This window comes from Salvelinus namaycush, chromosome 27 (assembly GCF_016432855.1).
Source record: "Salvelinus namaycush isolate Seneca chromosome 27, SaNama_1.0, whole genome shotgun sequence".
Lineage (NCBI taxonomy): Eukaryota > Metazoa > Chordata > Actinopteri > Salmoniformes > Salmonidae > Salvelinus > Salvelinus namaycush.
Genome location: NC_052333.1, coordinates 27215090 through 27232848, shown reverse-complemented (window position 1 = coordinate 27232848; position 17759 = coordinate 27215090).

The following is a 17759-nucleotide window of genomic DNA, read 5'->3' as shown; positions in this document are numbered from 1 at the left end:
AAGTCCATATACCAGGGACCGCAGGAAGCCCAAACAGATATAATATATGACTAAAACATAATCATTTCAAACCTTGCCTACATTTGTATATGGTCTCTCTATTATGCATGGGAATACTTGGGAACAGATTTCTTAAATTAAAATCACTTGGAGCTGATTTCCTAGTGTTTTTACAGTCTTTTATGTTCAACAATAAAAAATATGTTTTTTAAATGATTATTTATTTATTACAATTTTGGGGGGGCCACCCAAAACCCCCCGCGGGCCGCCAGTTTGGGAACCCTGCCATATACTATGACACAGACTGGTTAGCTGACAACGTCAAAAAACAATGCATGCGCTTCAAAGGGGGTGAAGGATGTATGTTGTTACGGTTCTGGATGGCCAGATAGCTAGCAGCATTGACAAGAAGCTGCCATGTGGTGAATCGTAAGTGGCTCATTTCAGCTCATTTGATCTTGTTCTTGATACCATGTCTTGTTTTGAGGTGTTTTGACTGAAGTCACGTCTCTGCTAATATGGCCAAAAAATTGCTGTAACAACTGTAACAATGTATTTGAGAGACAACTGCATTGTGCAACTTCATTTATGTTTTCAATAAACTTTGGAGACAAAATTTAGTTTACATGTTGTCAACAATCTAAGCCAACCCTGTCTGTTTTGACCCATAGTTGAGCACGCTTCGGAACAGTAGTTATTGCAGTGAAATAATACCATGCTATTGTTTGAGGAGAGTGCACAGTTATGAACTTGTCAATGTATTAATAAACCAATTAGGCACATTTGGGCAGACTTGCTACATCATTTTGAACAGAAATGCAATGGTTCATTGGATCAGTGTATCAACTAAATAACACATACACTGCTGCCATCTAGTGTCCAAAATTGAAATTGTGCACAAACGGGAATAATACATTGTGACCTTTCTCTTGCATTTCAAAGATGATGATTTATAAACGCATGTTTGTTTCTTTGTATTATCTTTTACCCGATCACTCCTACAGTTTACTTTTTGCTCTTTTGCACACAAGTATTTCTACTTGCACATCATCATCTGCACATCTATCACTCCAGTGTGAATTTGCTAAATTGTAATTACTTTGCTACTGTGGCCTATTTATTGCCTTACCTCCTTAAGCCATTTGCACACACTGTATATAGACTTTTTCTATTATTTTTTGACTGTACGTTTGTTTATTCCATGTGTAACTGTGTTGTTGTTTGTGTCACACTGCTTTGCTTTATCTTGGCCAGGTCACAGTTGTAAATGAGAACTTGTGAATTGGCCTACCCGGTTAAATAAAGGTGAAATAAATTAAACATTTAAAAATACTGTTCACATTTCCACAAACTTCAAAGTGTTTCCTTTCAAATAGTATCAATGTCCTTGCTTTAGGTCCTGGGCTACAGGCAGTTAGACTTGGGTATGTATTTTAGGCAAAAAAAAAAGAAAAAAGGGTCCAATCCTTATTGAACCATTAAGGTTTGCATCTACAACAGCAGCCCACTTAACTCTTTGAAACCCAAGAGGTGTGGTTTGGTTTGTGTGTTTAAATTTACCGTACATGTTTGTTCCATGTATTGTATGATTATGGGTTTGTAACATATAAAAAGCAGGAAGAAGTATCCCACTTGGCAAAAACTGGTTGAATCAATGTTGTTTCCGTGTCATTTCAACACACAAATTCAATGTGATGACGTTTAATCAACGTGGGAAACTGATTGGATTTGAAAAATGTAATCAACATAAGGGAATTTGGTCTTTGTTTCACCAAACTTTTAGCCTAAATCCAGTGCCATGAAGTTTTTAGTTGATTTCACATTGAAATCACGTTAGTTGACAACTCAAACAAACTAGACGTTGAACTGAAGTCTGCCCAGTGGCATGAAATATGTATGAAGAATACTGCTAAAGTAACAGAATTGTGATTATATGACGGGTGGCATGTTGTTAGCTGGTTCAACAACATGGCTATTGTTGGCCAAACCAGGGGACCCATATACAAATATAGTATATTCAATGTTAGTGTTTCATCTCATCAGACTCCTATCAAATCAAATGTAGCCACTGACTTCAATCCAAACTCCTCTCTCTCAACATTTGAGTGCCTATTGTCGACCTCTGGGTCGTGTTTATTAGGCACCAAACAGAAGCAAACTGGGTCAAACAGAGAGTTACTACTTGTACTTGTTCATTTAGAAACGTGTTCCATTGCAGAAAGCTGTAAAATGTTTTCCCTTGTGTGCCCTAATGAACACAACCTGGATACATGCAATGGCTTGGGACTAACTGAATCATGCAGAAACGGAGCAGGGAAAAATAATGGATTTGGGGCTGTGGCACTGCTGAACTAGAGATTATAAACAACAGTACGGTAGGGCACTGTGAAAAGCATATCCATTATTGGTTATGATATGCTCTTGATAATAGTAATTGGACTTTGAAAAGGCTAATTACATTTGAGCAAAACAGTTTGTACCAGTAACCATTTGTGTTGAATTTGTTGGAGGTATTAGAGTACCAATATTTGTTTGTGTGTGTGTGTGTGTGTGTGTGTGTGTGTGTGTGTGTGTGTGTGTGTGTGTGTGTGTGTGTGTGTGTGTGTGTGTGTGTGTGTGTGTGTGTGTGTGTGTGTGTGTGTGTGTGTGTGTGTGTGTGTGTGTGTGTGTGTGTTAGAGAGACAAAGAGACTGAGGGCAGAGTTAGGTAATGGACAGCCATAAATACTGCACAAATGCGATTTGTACTGAGCCATTGTTATGAAACTGTGTTCCCGAGACTAAGAGAGATGGAGAGAGAGACAGAGTGAGCCAGCTAAGAGACACAGAAGAGAAATAAGACATATCAATCAAATTAACACATGGGTGACTTGATTGTTATCTCCCCCAACTCTATTGTAGCCAGCCGCGGTCATGGCCGAGCCCCAGGCCAGGGTGATTTATCAATGCAAAGCTAATAGCATCAATATGAATCTAACTAAAAATCTATATTTCATTACCAAATTGTTAGCGGGAATGAAGAGGGATGAGCGGGAGCCGACTCCATTCTCCCGGGTGGGAGCATCTGGAGTTCACGGAGAAAGCATGAGTGATGGGCGACTTCAGGGTCGTGGGGAAGGACACGGTGAGGACATGAAGCTCGAGGCTTGGCCTGCAGTGGCCTGAACGTGAACACTCCCTTTCTGGTACAACTAAACGCAACACACAGACCATTTTCATCTGATGTAGCCTAGCTTTTAGTTTTTGTCGGATGTCTGATGTAGCTTGTACTGTATGTCCTAACGTAGGTTTGTGGTGACTGACCCTATAACAGCACACAGGCAGGTCCTGAAGTTCACTGAATATTCCCCCATGTGCTCTATTTCAGTTGAACTGTAAGGTACAGGCTGAGTACCTTCCATACCACAGTGGCCTGAACATTCTGTTGTCTCCCACTCTATTTCAGTTGAACTGTAAGGTACAGGCTGAGTACCTTCCATACCACAGTGGCCTGAACATTCTGTTGTCTCCCACTCTATTTCAGTTGAACTGTAAGGTACATGCTGAGTACCTTTCATACCACAGTGGCCTGAACATTCTGTTGTCTCCCACTCTATTTCAGTTGAACTGTAAGGTACAGGCTGAGTACCTTCCATACCACAGTGGCCTGAACATTCTGTTGTCTCCCACTCTATTTCAGTTGAACTGTAAGGTACAGGCTGAGTACCTTCCATACCACAGTGGCCTAAACATTCTGTTGTCTCCCACTCTATTTCAGTTGAACTGTAAGGTACAGGCTGAGTACCTTGCATACCACAGTGGCCTGAACATTCTGTTGTCTCCCACTCTATTTCAGTTGAACTGTAAGGTACAGGCTGAGTACCTTCCATACCACAGTGGCCTGAACATTCTGTTGTCTCCCACTCTATTTCAGTTGAACTGTAAGGTACATGCTGAGTACCTTCCATACCACAGTGGCCTGAACATTCTGTTGTCTCCCACTCTATTTCAGCTAAACACAGAAGCACAGGCCGGCATTCACTCTTTTGGCTTCTCATAGACAGAACACACATTCTGCATTCTCATGTCCATAATACATGCTGTCTTTCTTTGCATTGCTCTGATCCCATCTGCTCTTTGCTCCTTTCCTTTTACCATAGACCCCCTCCAGTTACGAATATCTCACACACCTTCCACCTTTTTTTGGACTCCATCCCAACCAAAGGTTGATGTCACCTTAATTGGGGAAGATGGGCTTGTGGTAATGGCTGGAGTGGAATGAGTGGAATGGTATCAATTACATCATGCACATGGTTTCCATGTGTTTGATGACATTCCATTCGCTCCGTTAAGCCATTATTATGAGCCGTCCTCCCCTCAGTAGCCTCCACTGATCCCCACCTGTTACTAGCTTTCGCTCTCTCCTCACCCTCTCATCTTCCTCTTTCCAGGCTTTTCTCTTTTACTGCCTGTGTCGGTTTTAAGTGCAATTTAAACAAACAACGACTTCTGAATCATCTTCATCCAGTATGCACGACTGCACGTCTTTGGTCTTCAAACCAATGGCAAAATATTTAGATTACTCACAATTTAAACTGTTTTATTTTACTTCCCTTGTAAGTGAGCTTTTGATGAGCACAGATCGAAGTCCCCCTATGTTTATAAAGCCCCGGGCAAAAGCTCCGGAGTTACAGTGAAACTAACAGACTTTTCTCTGGATGTCGGGAAACATCATTTGATCTAAGAGAAGCAGCTCCAGTGGTATATGATGATATGATTGCACTGACTGACTTCAGGAAGAAAGCAATAGATTATGAGTCCCTAAGGTGGTCTCTGGGAGTGACTTGCCAGTGTGCATCCTTCAGAGTCTGAGATAATTTCTTCCTTTGGTTGGACGGTAATTGGGTGCACATAAGGCCGTCAAGATGTCTTACATAAACATTGCATGGCACACATGTTCACTACGGTTTCCACAGAAAAATAGATACACTTCAACTTTCATTACGAAATACTTTCAGGTTTGTGTTCAGTGGAAATTACCAGGTGTATTAGAATCACGTTCCCTAAAAACAAGGTATTTTAAGGTTAGTTTTAAAAAGCAAATATTTCCATCACAACAATCTTAATTTGTATTTCCTTTTATCTTAAGCTAGTTAAGACACACAGTACATTACACAGCATCTACAGTTGAAGTCGGAAGTTTACATACACCTGAGCCAAATACATTTAAACTCAATTTTTCACAATTCCTGACATTTAATCCTAGTAACAATCCCCTGTTTTAGGTCAGTTAGGATCACCACTTTATTTTAAGAATGTGAACTGTGAGAATAATATTAGAGAGAATGATTTATTTCAGCTTTTATTTCTTTCATCACATTCCCAGTGCGTCAGAAGTTTACATACACTCAATTAGTATTTGGTAGCGTTGCCTTTAAATTGTTTAACCTTGGTCAAACGTTTTGGATAGCCTTCCACAAGCTTCCCACAATAAGTTGGGTGAATTTTGGCCCATTCCTCCTGACAGAGCTGGTGTAACTGAGTCAGGTTGCAGGCCTCCTTGCTCGAACACGCTTTTTCAGTTTTGCCCACAAATTTTCTATAGGATTGAGGTCAGGGCTTTGTGATGGCCACTCCAATACCTTGACTTTGTTGTCCTTAAGCCATTTTGCCATAACTTTGGAAGTATGCTTGGGGTCATTGCCCATTTGGAAGACCCATTTGCGACCAAGCTTTAACTTCCTGACTGATGTCTTGAGATATTGCTTCAATATATCCACATAATATTCCTGCCTCATGATGCCATCTATTTTGTGAACTGCACCAGTCCCTCCTGCAGCAAAACACCCCCACAACATGATAATGCCACCCCCGTGCTTCACGGTTGGGATGGTTTTCTTCGGCTTGCAATTCTCCCCCTTTTTCCTCCAAACATAACGATGGTCATTATGGCCAAACAGTTCTATTTTTGTTTCATCAGACCAGAGGACATTTCTCCAAAAAGCACGATATTTGTCCCCATGTGCAGTTGCAAACTGTAGTCTGGCTTTTGAATGGTGGTTTGGAGCAGTGGCTTTTTCCTTGCTGAACGACCTTTCAGGTTAGGTCGATATAGGACTCGTTTTACTGTAGATATAGATATTTTTGTACCTGTTTCCTCCAGCATCTTCACAAGGTCCTTTGCTGTTGTTCTGGGATTGATTTGCACTTTTCGCACCAAAGGACGTTAATCTCTAGGAGACAGAACACGTCTCCTTCCTGAGCGGTATGACGGCTGCGTGGTCCCATGGTGTTTATACTTGCGTACTATTGTTTGTACAGATGAACATGGTACTTTCAGGCATTTGGAAATTGCTCCCAAGGATGAACCAGACAGAGGTCTACAATTTTTTTTCTGAGGTCTTGGCTGATTTCTTTTGATTTTCCCATGATGTCGTGCAAAGAGGCACTGAGTTTGAAGGTAGGCCTTGAAATACATCCACAGGTACACCTCCAATTGACTCAAATGATGTCAATTAGCCTATCAGAAGCTTCAAAAGCCATGACATCATTTTGTGGAATTTTCCAAGCTGTTTAAATGCACAGTCAATTTAGTATATGTAAACTTCTGACCCACTGGAACTGTGATACAGTGAATTATAAGTGAAATAATCTGTCTGTAAACAATTGTTGGAAAAATTACTTGTGTCATGCACTTGCCAAAACTATAGTTTGTTAACAAGAAATTTGTGGAGTGGTTGAAAAATTAGTTTTAATGACTCCAACCTAGGTGTATGTAAACTTTCGACTTCTGTATGTTAAGTGTCATATTCGACAACATGGCTGATTCTGGAATTGAATCTGGACCCTAAACAATCTACAGAAATTGGTTTTTTCTCAAGTTGTCTTTCTTCAATTCCTCGGGTCCCCTCTCCTTCCCGCAACACCCAAGGTCTGTGCCCTTGGACCTTCTCCTCCAATGTGTTTGAAGAAGGAGGTGAAGAGAGAGGACTTGAGGAAACATGAAAGAAAGAGCCTAACTCTTCTACCGCAGCTCAGGGATTGTGGTTGTTCCAAAAGGTATCGAATAAAACTCGTCCTACCCAGAGACGACCAAAGCCACCTATGCTGGTGAGTATAATTTAGTAGGTCCGAACCAACTCAGCTTGAACACTATTAGAGCGGAATAAGAAGTGCTCCGTTTCTAATTATCAAAGTTGAGGAGAAACAGGTGTTTAAGCTCTCTGAGACTGAAGGAACAGTGGATTTGTGGGGAACCAAAAGAGAGAACCAAGAGAAAGAACCAAGAGAGAACAGCAGTGTTCCAATGGTTTTCAACAATCGTGTACCATCCCTCGTTAACTTTCATTCGTGACCAATGATATAAAAAAAATTCATTAGGTAATGCAATAGTTTCCTTGGCCATCATCCATTTTGTTTTCACCTGCATGTAGTCCCTTAAGACCATTGTTCATAATGACAAGAGATTAGTAAAAGGAATAGCCAAAATGGAGATTGAGACACACATGCAAAACAAAGATAATTTTAACAATGGCGTGTTTAAGAAAACTACATTGACGCTATTTGGATCCAATTTGCAGCTTTTTCCCCCCCAACATCCCTTGACTGTCACGCTTGCTGTGCATGTGATTATAGTGGAGCGGATCTGTTAAGAAGGAACAGTGTGGAGGGAGGTCCCTTGAGTATCCTGGCAGATGTTTGCATTCAGGAGGACGGTATGTGAGGCTTGGGCATTTTACCCCCTGGAGGAAAAGCATGTTCTGACTACTCAGGTGTTGGGAATAGCTGGAACTGAGGCTGTTTTAGTACAATACAAGACCCTTTTGTTACTAGCCCCGTAGAGAGTAAAATAAGTCACTATGGGAGACAGGGCAGATTGCTGGGTATGTGGCTGTTGATCTGTCTTTCACTTTACACACATTTGGTGTCTCCAAAAAGATGGCCAGATTAAATTGACATATTGTTGCCAAGAAAACAAACGATTGGGTTTGTTCCACAAAAAGGTTGTTTGGCTTACTATGCCTATTCAGTTCCTTCTATGACCATCACTTTCCATATTTAAGTGTCTGTTCTTGTTGCCAATACCCAGGTAACATCCATGGTGTATTCATTCCACTGATTCTGTGGAAAAAAACCTTCTTAAGCAAACGGAACAAAAACGGGGATAAACATAGCTGAATTTGTCGGATAGAAACCCTTGTTTGCAACTGTTGGACTAATGATTACACCCTATACCAGCTATATGTAGGCAAGAGTGTGCAAGACGTATTGAATGTCACTGTTTGTCACCTCAAATTTGTCTCTCGACCTGTGCACCTACATTGTAAACTTTCAATCATAGGCTAGGTTGTAGCAACCTCATGATGGGTACAGGGAACATGTTTGTATCATTTAGTAGCTTAAACCTATCGATATTACATTGAACTGGGTGAATGGAATATGAATAAGAGTCATCCAATATGCTGTAATAGTAATAAGGACATGGTCATGAAAAATAATCGTCCTCCCTCATCTTAAACGGCACTGACCGCCACTGCACTATACTGTGTAAATTATCATGAATTGAAATGTTTTCATAGCGATTTCTTTATTCGCCTAGCATCATCCTATCAAGCCAAACTTATCAATTGGGTCAGGGCAAGGAGTTTGAGTAGAATCTTTGACTGACTCTGTGTCACCACCCCTGTCGTTAGTTACCCTTCCCGGGCATCCCAAGAGAACAAGTCCTCACCCTATCGTGTTACATTCACTTGGTAAATCGTGCACACTCCTGTGCCCACATTCGCAATCTCTAACCTTGGCCCACCTGCTTGTGTGTCACTGCTGTCAAGAGGGGCTGTGAACCTGGCCTAGTGGGGGCGGGGCCTTGACCAAGGGGTGACCGTTTCAATGGCGATACACACACTATCCCCTCAGGGTTACCCCTTCATCCCTGTAGCGAAAGGATATGCACTCTCTCACCTCACCACCTATGTTTTTAATTTCTGTTTTTGATGTGTGTAACAGAGGTTAGGAGCAAATGAACAGTAGGATAAGCGCACTGGCTGGCCAGGGACCAGCTATATGGAAACGTTCTACTCTACATCTAACTGTTGAACTCTTAACCCGTACGACCCAACACACACAAACAGACACTCTGAGAAATGATTTGTATTGATGTCATGTCCTCTTGCGAAACTTATTTGAAACGGTTGACATTTGTTATTCTATTTCAGCGTTGTTCTAACAGTACAGAGTCTGCTCTACATTCAGTGGATGGTTCTACATGTGCACATGTAGTCCCGCTCAATTATTATTTGGTCCCATGCATTAATACACTCTTAGAAAAAAGGGTTCTTTGAGGACAGGTAGGGTTTGGCGTCGGGTTCTATGTAGAACCTTTGTAGAATAAAAAGTGTTTTCCTACAGGGACAAGCCTAAGAACCCTTTCAGGTTATAGCACTAAGAGTGTAGGAGGTAACCACATACATGATACACAATAGCGTTCAACAAAATGACTTACATCAGTGTACAAGTAAGAGGACATAATGAGTGTTTTTCACCTCTGCTGCCAACTCTCACATCACTCCTCTCATGAGGATGGAGAGATGGATAGCACGTCCTCCACTCGTCTGTGGTGAGAGAAGAGGAGAGGAGGTGAGAGCTACATATTGGATCAGTGTTTCCAAACACAATCCATCTTTGTTTGAGCAAATGTTTAGCAGATGGCGCTGAGTTTTTGACAAGGGGCCTCCCACGTAGCTCATTGACTCTTTGTCATGTCTTTACAATGGATTGTTATGAGTAGAGATCTATTGAGGAAAGACCAAGCTGTGTGCAGTTAAAAAGGAATGGTTACTGTGTTATGGGCATCGTTATTATCTAAAACTTGAGAGTTGCCGTTTGACAAAAGCTAGTTATTCACCTGTCAGTCATAGAAATACAATGAATTTTGTGTAAAAACAGTATAAGCATATAATTGGCATGCTCTATATGACCAGCATATAAAGCTCATGAGCCACAAAACATTTTTTAATTCACATAGATTTGAGAAGAAATTTAGTGTGGGAGGGACCGAAGGTAAGTCAGAGGAGAGATATAAGATGGCAATCTCTATCAATTCTCTCCATCAGTTATTAACTGTCCTCAGCTGGATATCCTCCAAACTGCTTTGCCACTCAGTCATATGTGGCTCTGAAATCTCCTTATCACCAATGTCCACCTGTCTGGCTCAGCAATCTGTCTTTGGCCCGCTGTCCAACCATTACTGGCACAGTAGGGTCTGTTAAGCAGGTATGAGCGACAGCCGCCTCTACTGCTCTAGCAAAACTTTGAAAAAGACAACAATGGTAACTACCACATACTGTAACTGCCATTTTGGTTCGAGGTAGACTTGGCTCAAGTTGAAAAGGTGGGAAAGCAAACAGTTAAAATCACAGTACAGATATAGCTGAGGCAAATAACACATTGGTATAATGGAGGAATGTCTTGCCTCTTTTGGTCTGACTTTGATGATATTCAGTACCATCTCAGGCATGAATACCTGAAAAAAATTACATTTACAAAATCATCCTACCTAGGTCATTTTTTGTTTAAATAGTCTTACTATAACCCTGCTTTAGTGGTACCAGATTTAATAGAACTATGTAAGCAAATATCACCCAAAATGTGATTTACTTAACCCCCACATTCAATTGTGAGGCCAATATTTACTTGCCCTCTCTGTAAGTGTAACAGCTACTGTTCCCCCCTCAGGACAAGGCTGGCATGCAAGTGGCAAACACTGCCACCACGTCGCCACCCGTTAAGGCAGCTTCTCACACATCTTCTCGGATTGACTAGGCGAATTAAACTTGTTTACCCGGATTCCTCCTGTCCTCCCTCCAATGTATCCCTCCGAACAGAATTAGGTCAGACGTGCATTAGGAGACATACAGGGGGAGATCAGCAAGATTAGATTAGTTGAAGCGCTTCGCAAGGCCACCGTTTTGACAATGCATATCCCCGAGCCACCCGGTGATGGCTACTCGGTTAGCTGCTCTCGACGTTGCCGAAACAATGTGTTGATTTGAATTTCCTGTTGCTGGATGCTCTGTGTCCATACAGTTTATGGAAATAAACATGTCATTGCGTTGGGGTTAAATTCATTCCAGCCCCCACTATTTTAGATGAAGTCAAAAGAGGGAAAGGCAGAAAAACATGGAGATGACCTCTAAGCGTAGGCCTCTGCAGTTCATGTACGCAGCACCAAGTTCAAGTCACTAATGTGGATGTGGCGGTGTTCATTCTATTGTCGGTTTCACTCTGGAACATTCTGCATTTGGAAAAGGAACACAATGATAGTTTGACCTTGGAGGTGTCTAAAAAATAAGTGCTCTCTTATGTTACCATGAAACATAGCCAAAAGGAATGAACTGTATTGCACTCTAGCACTATGCTTGTGTAACCTTTTAACCCTTTAACATGTGTGATTACAGCAAAGTGATGTGGGGTGTGGGTGTGTGTAGCTATGGGAATGCGTAACCAGATCTCTTCTTATTTGCACAACCAACTTGGCTTTCCTACCCAGGAAAAGCTTGCTTTGCATCCGTTCTTCCCTTCTTTTGTTGTTTTCCTCTAAAGAGAGATTTGTCTGGGCCTATTGTCTTCCTCTCCCATCTCTTTTGTTCTCTACCCCCTTTTGATTCCTCGGGATCAAGGAGGAAAACCGTGATTGTATAGCCTCAGGTAAAGATTTGGTAGGTTTACATATCAAAGCTGCTCATTTTTTTCTCTCCCTGTCTTTCAGTTTCACAGAAGATTGTTTGCCTTACCACATGAGAAGAGCAAATCCGCCGAAACAAAAGGGATTATCCGCGCTCTGACGGCGTTGTCTTATTGATCTGTTTTAACTCCTTGCCAGGGTGACATGTCAGTGTCATGACAACCCTACACGATGCACACAAGGTAAACATGTGAACAAAACAGGGTATTTGTAAATGGCAAAGCAAGTAAATGCTCTCTCAACTGATTGTCTTGTGGGTTCCGTTTGGAGTTCTCTCGGTTTCCCAATATTTCTATTGTGTTGAGTAAGACGCTTGCCTTCAATAAAATATATCTCATATTGGAGAAATGATTTGTATTTAAGGCTGCAAACTAATGACATATCCTTAACTTCTGTTATGTGTACCAATTGACAAACAACATTTTGTTTTTTGGGACGAATTAACTTGATATTCTCACAGAAATTATTGATTTGAAATGTTTTCCATTGAGTGCTGTAATGAACATGACCCTGGAGGTTGAATTTGCTCTGGGGGGGCTAAGAGGGGGGCTAAAGCCAGAGACAATGCTACTGATGGGTGCCATCCGCGAGCACATGTTGCAATCTGGAGCAACATCACTGAGGGGACTAAATGGACATGACAGTTATTGAATACAGTCCTCATGCGCTTCTACCCTGATGCTCTGTAATGCACAGCATCTTTTAGTATTGTTGCCCGTAACTCGGGGAGAGCAGAAGGCTATAGAAGAGGGGATGTGAAAAGGAGGAGTCCGACGGTAAGAATGGGGGAAAGAGATAGAGGGTAAGCAAATGTAGCATGATGGGGACAGACGAAAGGAGGATAACCGTTGAATCAGAACTGTATATCTACTGTCCAATGTCTTCAAAATACTATACTGTTATAAATATACATGCTGAACATATACTGTATGTTTATTGATATATTTACGTATACATCAAATACTGTATATTGAAAAGGCATGAAACAAAGTTCCTCACCCTTGTGCCATCCTCAGACTTATATATGGACTTTGTCTTGAAATGATCCTCATCAGAAGTTGAAACCCACGCCTACTGTGTCTACACTTGACACTTACATGCGACTTCTGCTATCCGAATATGAAGATTGCATTGAAAAGACAGGTCGGATTGTGTTCAGATCTGGCTGACCACTTCAGGTGGTGGTCAGGGACGTATTGTGTTTGGATTTCTCCTCAATCTGGATGCAAACAGGCTACTGAAAGTGCATACAGTGGGCGACGTTATCAGCACTCTGACCACAAGTCTCCATAAAACGTGTTTTGGGAGCGAGGGGCACCTTTTTTTAATTAAACATTGGAGGAAATATATTCCTAGCGTGTGAGTAACGTTTTTTTCTGTCTTCATAAATGGTAGCGAGCTTATTTAGAAAGAAAGAGTTATGCTAACCTGTTTGCAATCTCCTTAGCTTTGCTAGCTAGCTTGCTTGCTAGTTTTCTCCAGTAGTTGGCTACTGCCCTCAATAGTTGTTGGCTACTGCAATGTTGTTCTGTTCTTATCAGATTTAGCCTGTTTCACCGTTTGCAGAATGCATACTGGCATTTGAATATAGTGCTAGAAAAGGGAATCCGGACACAATGTGGACACGGTAGATATTTAAATGTAGGTGTAGACACATGATGTGTCTGGAATTCCATCATCAGAACTCCACCATCAGAATACAAAAGCTGCATGAACTGTCAAGTCTAGACATGGCCATTGAGTATTCCACGGGACTTGTCACCTCTCTTTCCATCAAAACACAGCGACTAGAGAGAGAGAGAGAGAGAGAGAGAGAGAGAGCGCATGAGCGACATGGGAGAATTAGAGGGAGCATACTTAAGCTCACACAGGACACAAGATAAGACAGGATAATTACACCAGATAGGCCAGCTTGACCTTAGCATCCCTGCACACAGACTATTGTAGCATAGATACTGGAGACTGAGACGGGGGCACAGCCCCCATACCACTAGAGGGATATCAAGAGACCACCAACTTACTACCCTGAAACAAGGCTGAGTATAGCCCACAAAGATCTCCCCCATCGCACAAGCCTGAGGGAGCGACAGTAAGATCACCTCAGTGCCTCAACCCACTCAAGTCGATTATAGCAAAAAAAGCCTGGCATGACCTGACGCACCCCTGCTAGGGACGGCATGGGAGAGCACTAGTAAACCAGTGACTCAACCCCCGTAATAGGGTCAGAGGCAGAGAATCCCAGTGGAGAGAGGGGAGCTGGCCAAGCAGAGACAGCGAGGGTGGTTCGTCACTCCAGTGCCTTGCCATTCACCTTCGCACCCCTGGTCCAGACTACACGCAATCATAGGACCTACTGAAGAGATGAGTCTTCAGTGAAGCCTTAAATGCTGACACTGAGTCTCCGTCTTTCCCATGGATAGGCAGACCATTCCATAAAAATTGAGCTCTATAGGAGAAAGCCATATCCCCAGCTGTTGGCTTAAAGATTATAGGGAAACAAAGGAGGCCTGAAGAGTTTTGTATACAGGCAGTCCTTTTTAAAAATGTTGAGAGGAATGAGAGATTCGATATAGGTCAATAGTTTTTATTTTTAAGGTTTGGCTTTTATTTACTTTTGTACACATCTGGAGGATAGGTAGCTGTTTATTATGTTCAACATAGGAAGGTCAAGCACAGGAATTATCTCTTCCAAGGCGAGACCCAAATGCAGATACAGGAGGCAGATGTTTGAGCTCCAATATTTATTATACCATAAGGGGTAGGCAAAAGGCAGGTCGGGGACAGGCGAGAGTTCATAAACCAGGTCCGAGTCCAAACAGTACCAGACGATAGGCAGACTCGAGGTCAGAACAGGCAGAGTGGTCAGGCAGGCGGATACGGCGTCAGGACAGGCAAGGGTCAAAACCAGGAGGGCCAGGAAAAAACAGAGACTGGGAAAAATAGAAGGTAGGAGAACCGCTACCTCCACCCTACCTGACACCCTAGACCCACTTCAATTTGCTTACCGCCCCAATAGATCCACAGACGATGCAATCGCCATCACACTGCACACTGCCCTATCCCATCTGGACAAGAGGAATACCTATGTAAGAATGCTGTTCATTGATTATAGCTCAGCCTTCAACACCATAGTACCCTCCAAGCTCATCATTAAGCTTGGGGTCCTGGGTCTGAACCCCGCCCTGTGCAACTCGGTCCTGGACTTGCTGACGGGCCGCCCCCAGGTGGTGAAGGTAGGAAACATCACATCCACTCCGCTGATCCTCAACACTCCCTGTTCACCCATGACTGCCAACAAGTTTGCAGATTACACAACAGTAGTAGGCCTGATTACTAACAATGACGAGACAGCCTACAGAGAGGTGGTGAGGGCCCTGGAGTGGTGCCAGGAAAATAACCTCTACCTCAACGTCAACGTCAACAAAACGAAGGACCTGATAGTGAACTTCAGGAAACAGCAGAGGGAGCACGCCACTATCACATCGACGGGACCTACAGTACCCGATGTCACAGGAAAGCCAAAAAGATCATCAAGGACATCAAACACCCGAGCCACGCCCTGTTCACCCCGCTATCATCCGGAAGGCGAGGTCAGTACAGGTGAATCAAAGCTGGGACCGAGAGACTGAAAAACAGCTTCTTTCTCAAGCGATCAGACTGTTAAATAACCATCACTAGCCGGCTACCACCCGGTTACTTAACCCTCCACCTTAGACATGAAATCACTGGTCACTTTAATAATGGAACACTAGTCACTTTAATAATGTTAACACAATGCTTTACTCATTTCATATGTATATACTGTATTCTATTCTACTGTATTTTAGTCAATGCCACTCCGAAATTGTTGGTCCTAATATTTATATATTTCACAATTCCATTCTTTTACTTTTGGATTTGTGTGTATTATTGTGAATTGTTAGATACTACTGTACTGTTGGAGCTAGGAACACAAGCATTTCGCTACACCCGCAATAACATCTGCTAAATACAGTATGTGTATTTGAGTCACATACATAATGTGACCAATACATTTTGATTTGGATATGGTCACTAGTGTAACCAGGAGGAGAGGCCTCTAATACGGTAAATTCATCAGGCTTGAGCATTGTTTCAGTCAGGCCAATCACATCAAGTTTATGATCAGTGACTAGTTCATTGACTATGACTGCCTTTGGAAGTGAGGGATCTAATATTAAATAGTCCTTTTTTGAGATGTGAGGTATTATCACAATCCCTTTCAATAGGAATGGAGCTCTTATTCCAGTGGAATTGCAAAAGCGAACACAGCCATGTTTACTTTCCCCCTACCTATATCGAGGCACAGACACGTCTCAATGGGGTAAACTGAGCTGACTACACTGACTGTGCTAGGAGCAGACTCCACTAAGCTGGCTGCCTGGCCTGCACCGTGCTGCCTGGCCTGTACCCTATCTCATTGTAAAGCTAGAAGAGTTAGAGCCCTGTCTATGTTGATAGATATGATGAGAGCATCCCTCCAGCTAGGATGGAGTCTGTCACTCCTCAGCAGACCAGGCTTGGTCCGGTTTATGGAGGATTCCTGGAAAGAGGGCCAGTTATCTACAAATTCTATCTTTTGGGAGGGTCAGAAAACAGTTTTCAACCAGCAATTCAGTTGTACAAGTCTGCTGTAGAGCTCACCACTCCCACTAAATGGGAGAGGGCCATAGACAATTACTCGATGTCAACATATCTTTCTAGCTAAGTTACATGCTGAAGTTATATTTCACTTGGTGACCTCTGACTGTTTCATCGTAACATTGTTGGTGCCAATGTGGATAACAATATTCCTATACAGTGCATTCAGAAAGTATTCAGACCCCTAGACTTTTTCCACATTTTGTTACGTTACAGCCTTATTCTAAAATTGATTAAATAATGTTATTCCTCGTCAATCTACACACAATACCCCTTAATGATGAAGCGAAAACAGGTTTTTGGAAGTTTTTGGAAATGTATAAAAAAAAGAAATACCTTATTTATATACAGTTGAAGTCTGAAGTTTACATACACTTAGGTTGGAGTCAGTAAAACCTGTTTTTTCAACCACTCTACAAATTTCTTGATAAACAAACTATAGTTTTGGCAAGTCGGTTAGGACATCTACTTTGTGCATGACACAAGTCATTTTTCCAACAATTGTTTACAGACAGATTATTTCACAAATAATTCACTGTATCACAATTCCAGTGGGTCAGAAGTTTACATACACTAAATTGACTGTGCCTTTAAACAGCTTGGAAAATTCCACAAAATTATGTCATGGCTTTAGAAGCTTCTGATAGGCTAATTGACATAATTTGAGTCAATTGGAGGTGTACCTGTGGATGTATTTCAAGGCCTACCTTCAAACTCAGTGCCTCTTTGCTTGACATCATGAGGAAATCAGCCAAGACCTCAGAAAAAGAAATCAGCCAAGACCTCAGAAAAAAAATTGTAGACCTCCACAAGTCTGGTTTATCCTTGGGAGCAATTTCCAAATGCCTGAAAGTACCACGTTCATCGTACAAACAATAGAATGCAAGTTTAAAGCCGTAGCCGTCATACCGCTCAGGAAGGAGACGCGTTCTGTCTCCTAGAGATGAACGTACTTTGGTGTGAAAAGTACAAATAAATCCCAGAACAACAGCAAAGGACCTTGTGAAGATGCTGAAGGAAACAGGTACAAAAGTATCTATATCCACAGTAAAATGAGTACTATATCGACCTAACCTGAAAGGCCGTTCAGCAAGGAAGAAGCCACTGCTCCAAAACCACCATAAAAAAGCCAGACTATGGTTTGCAACTGCACATGGGGACAAAGATTGTACTTTTTGGAGAAATGTCCTCTGGTCTGATGAAACAAAAATAGAACTGTTTGGCTATAATTACCATCGTTATGTTTGAAGGAAAAAGGGGAGGCTTGCAAGCCGAAGAATACCATCCCTTCCGTGAAGCACGGGGGTGGCATTATCATGTTGTGAGGGTGTTTTGCTGCAGGAGGGACTGGTGCAGTTCAATAAATAGATGGAATCATG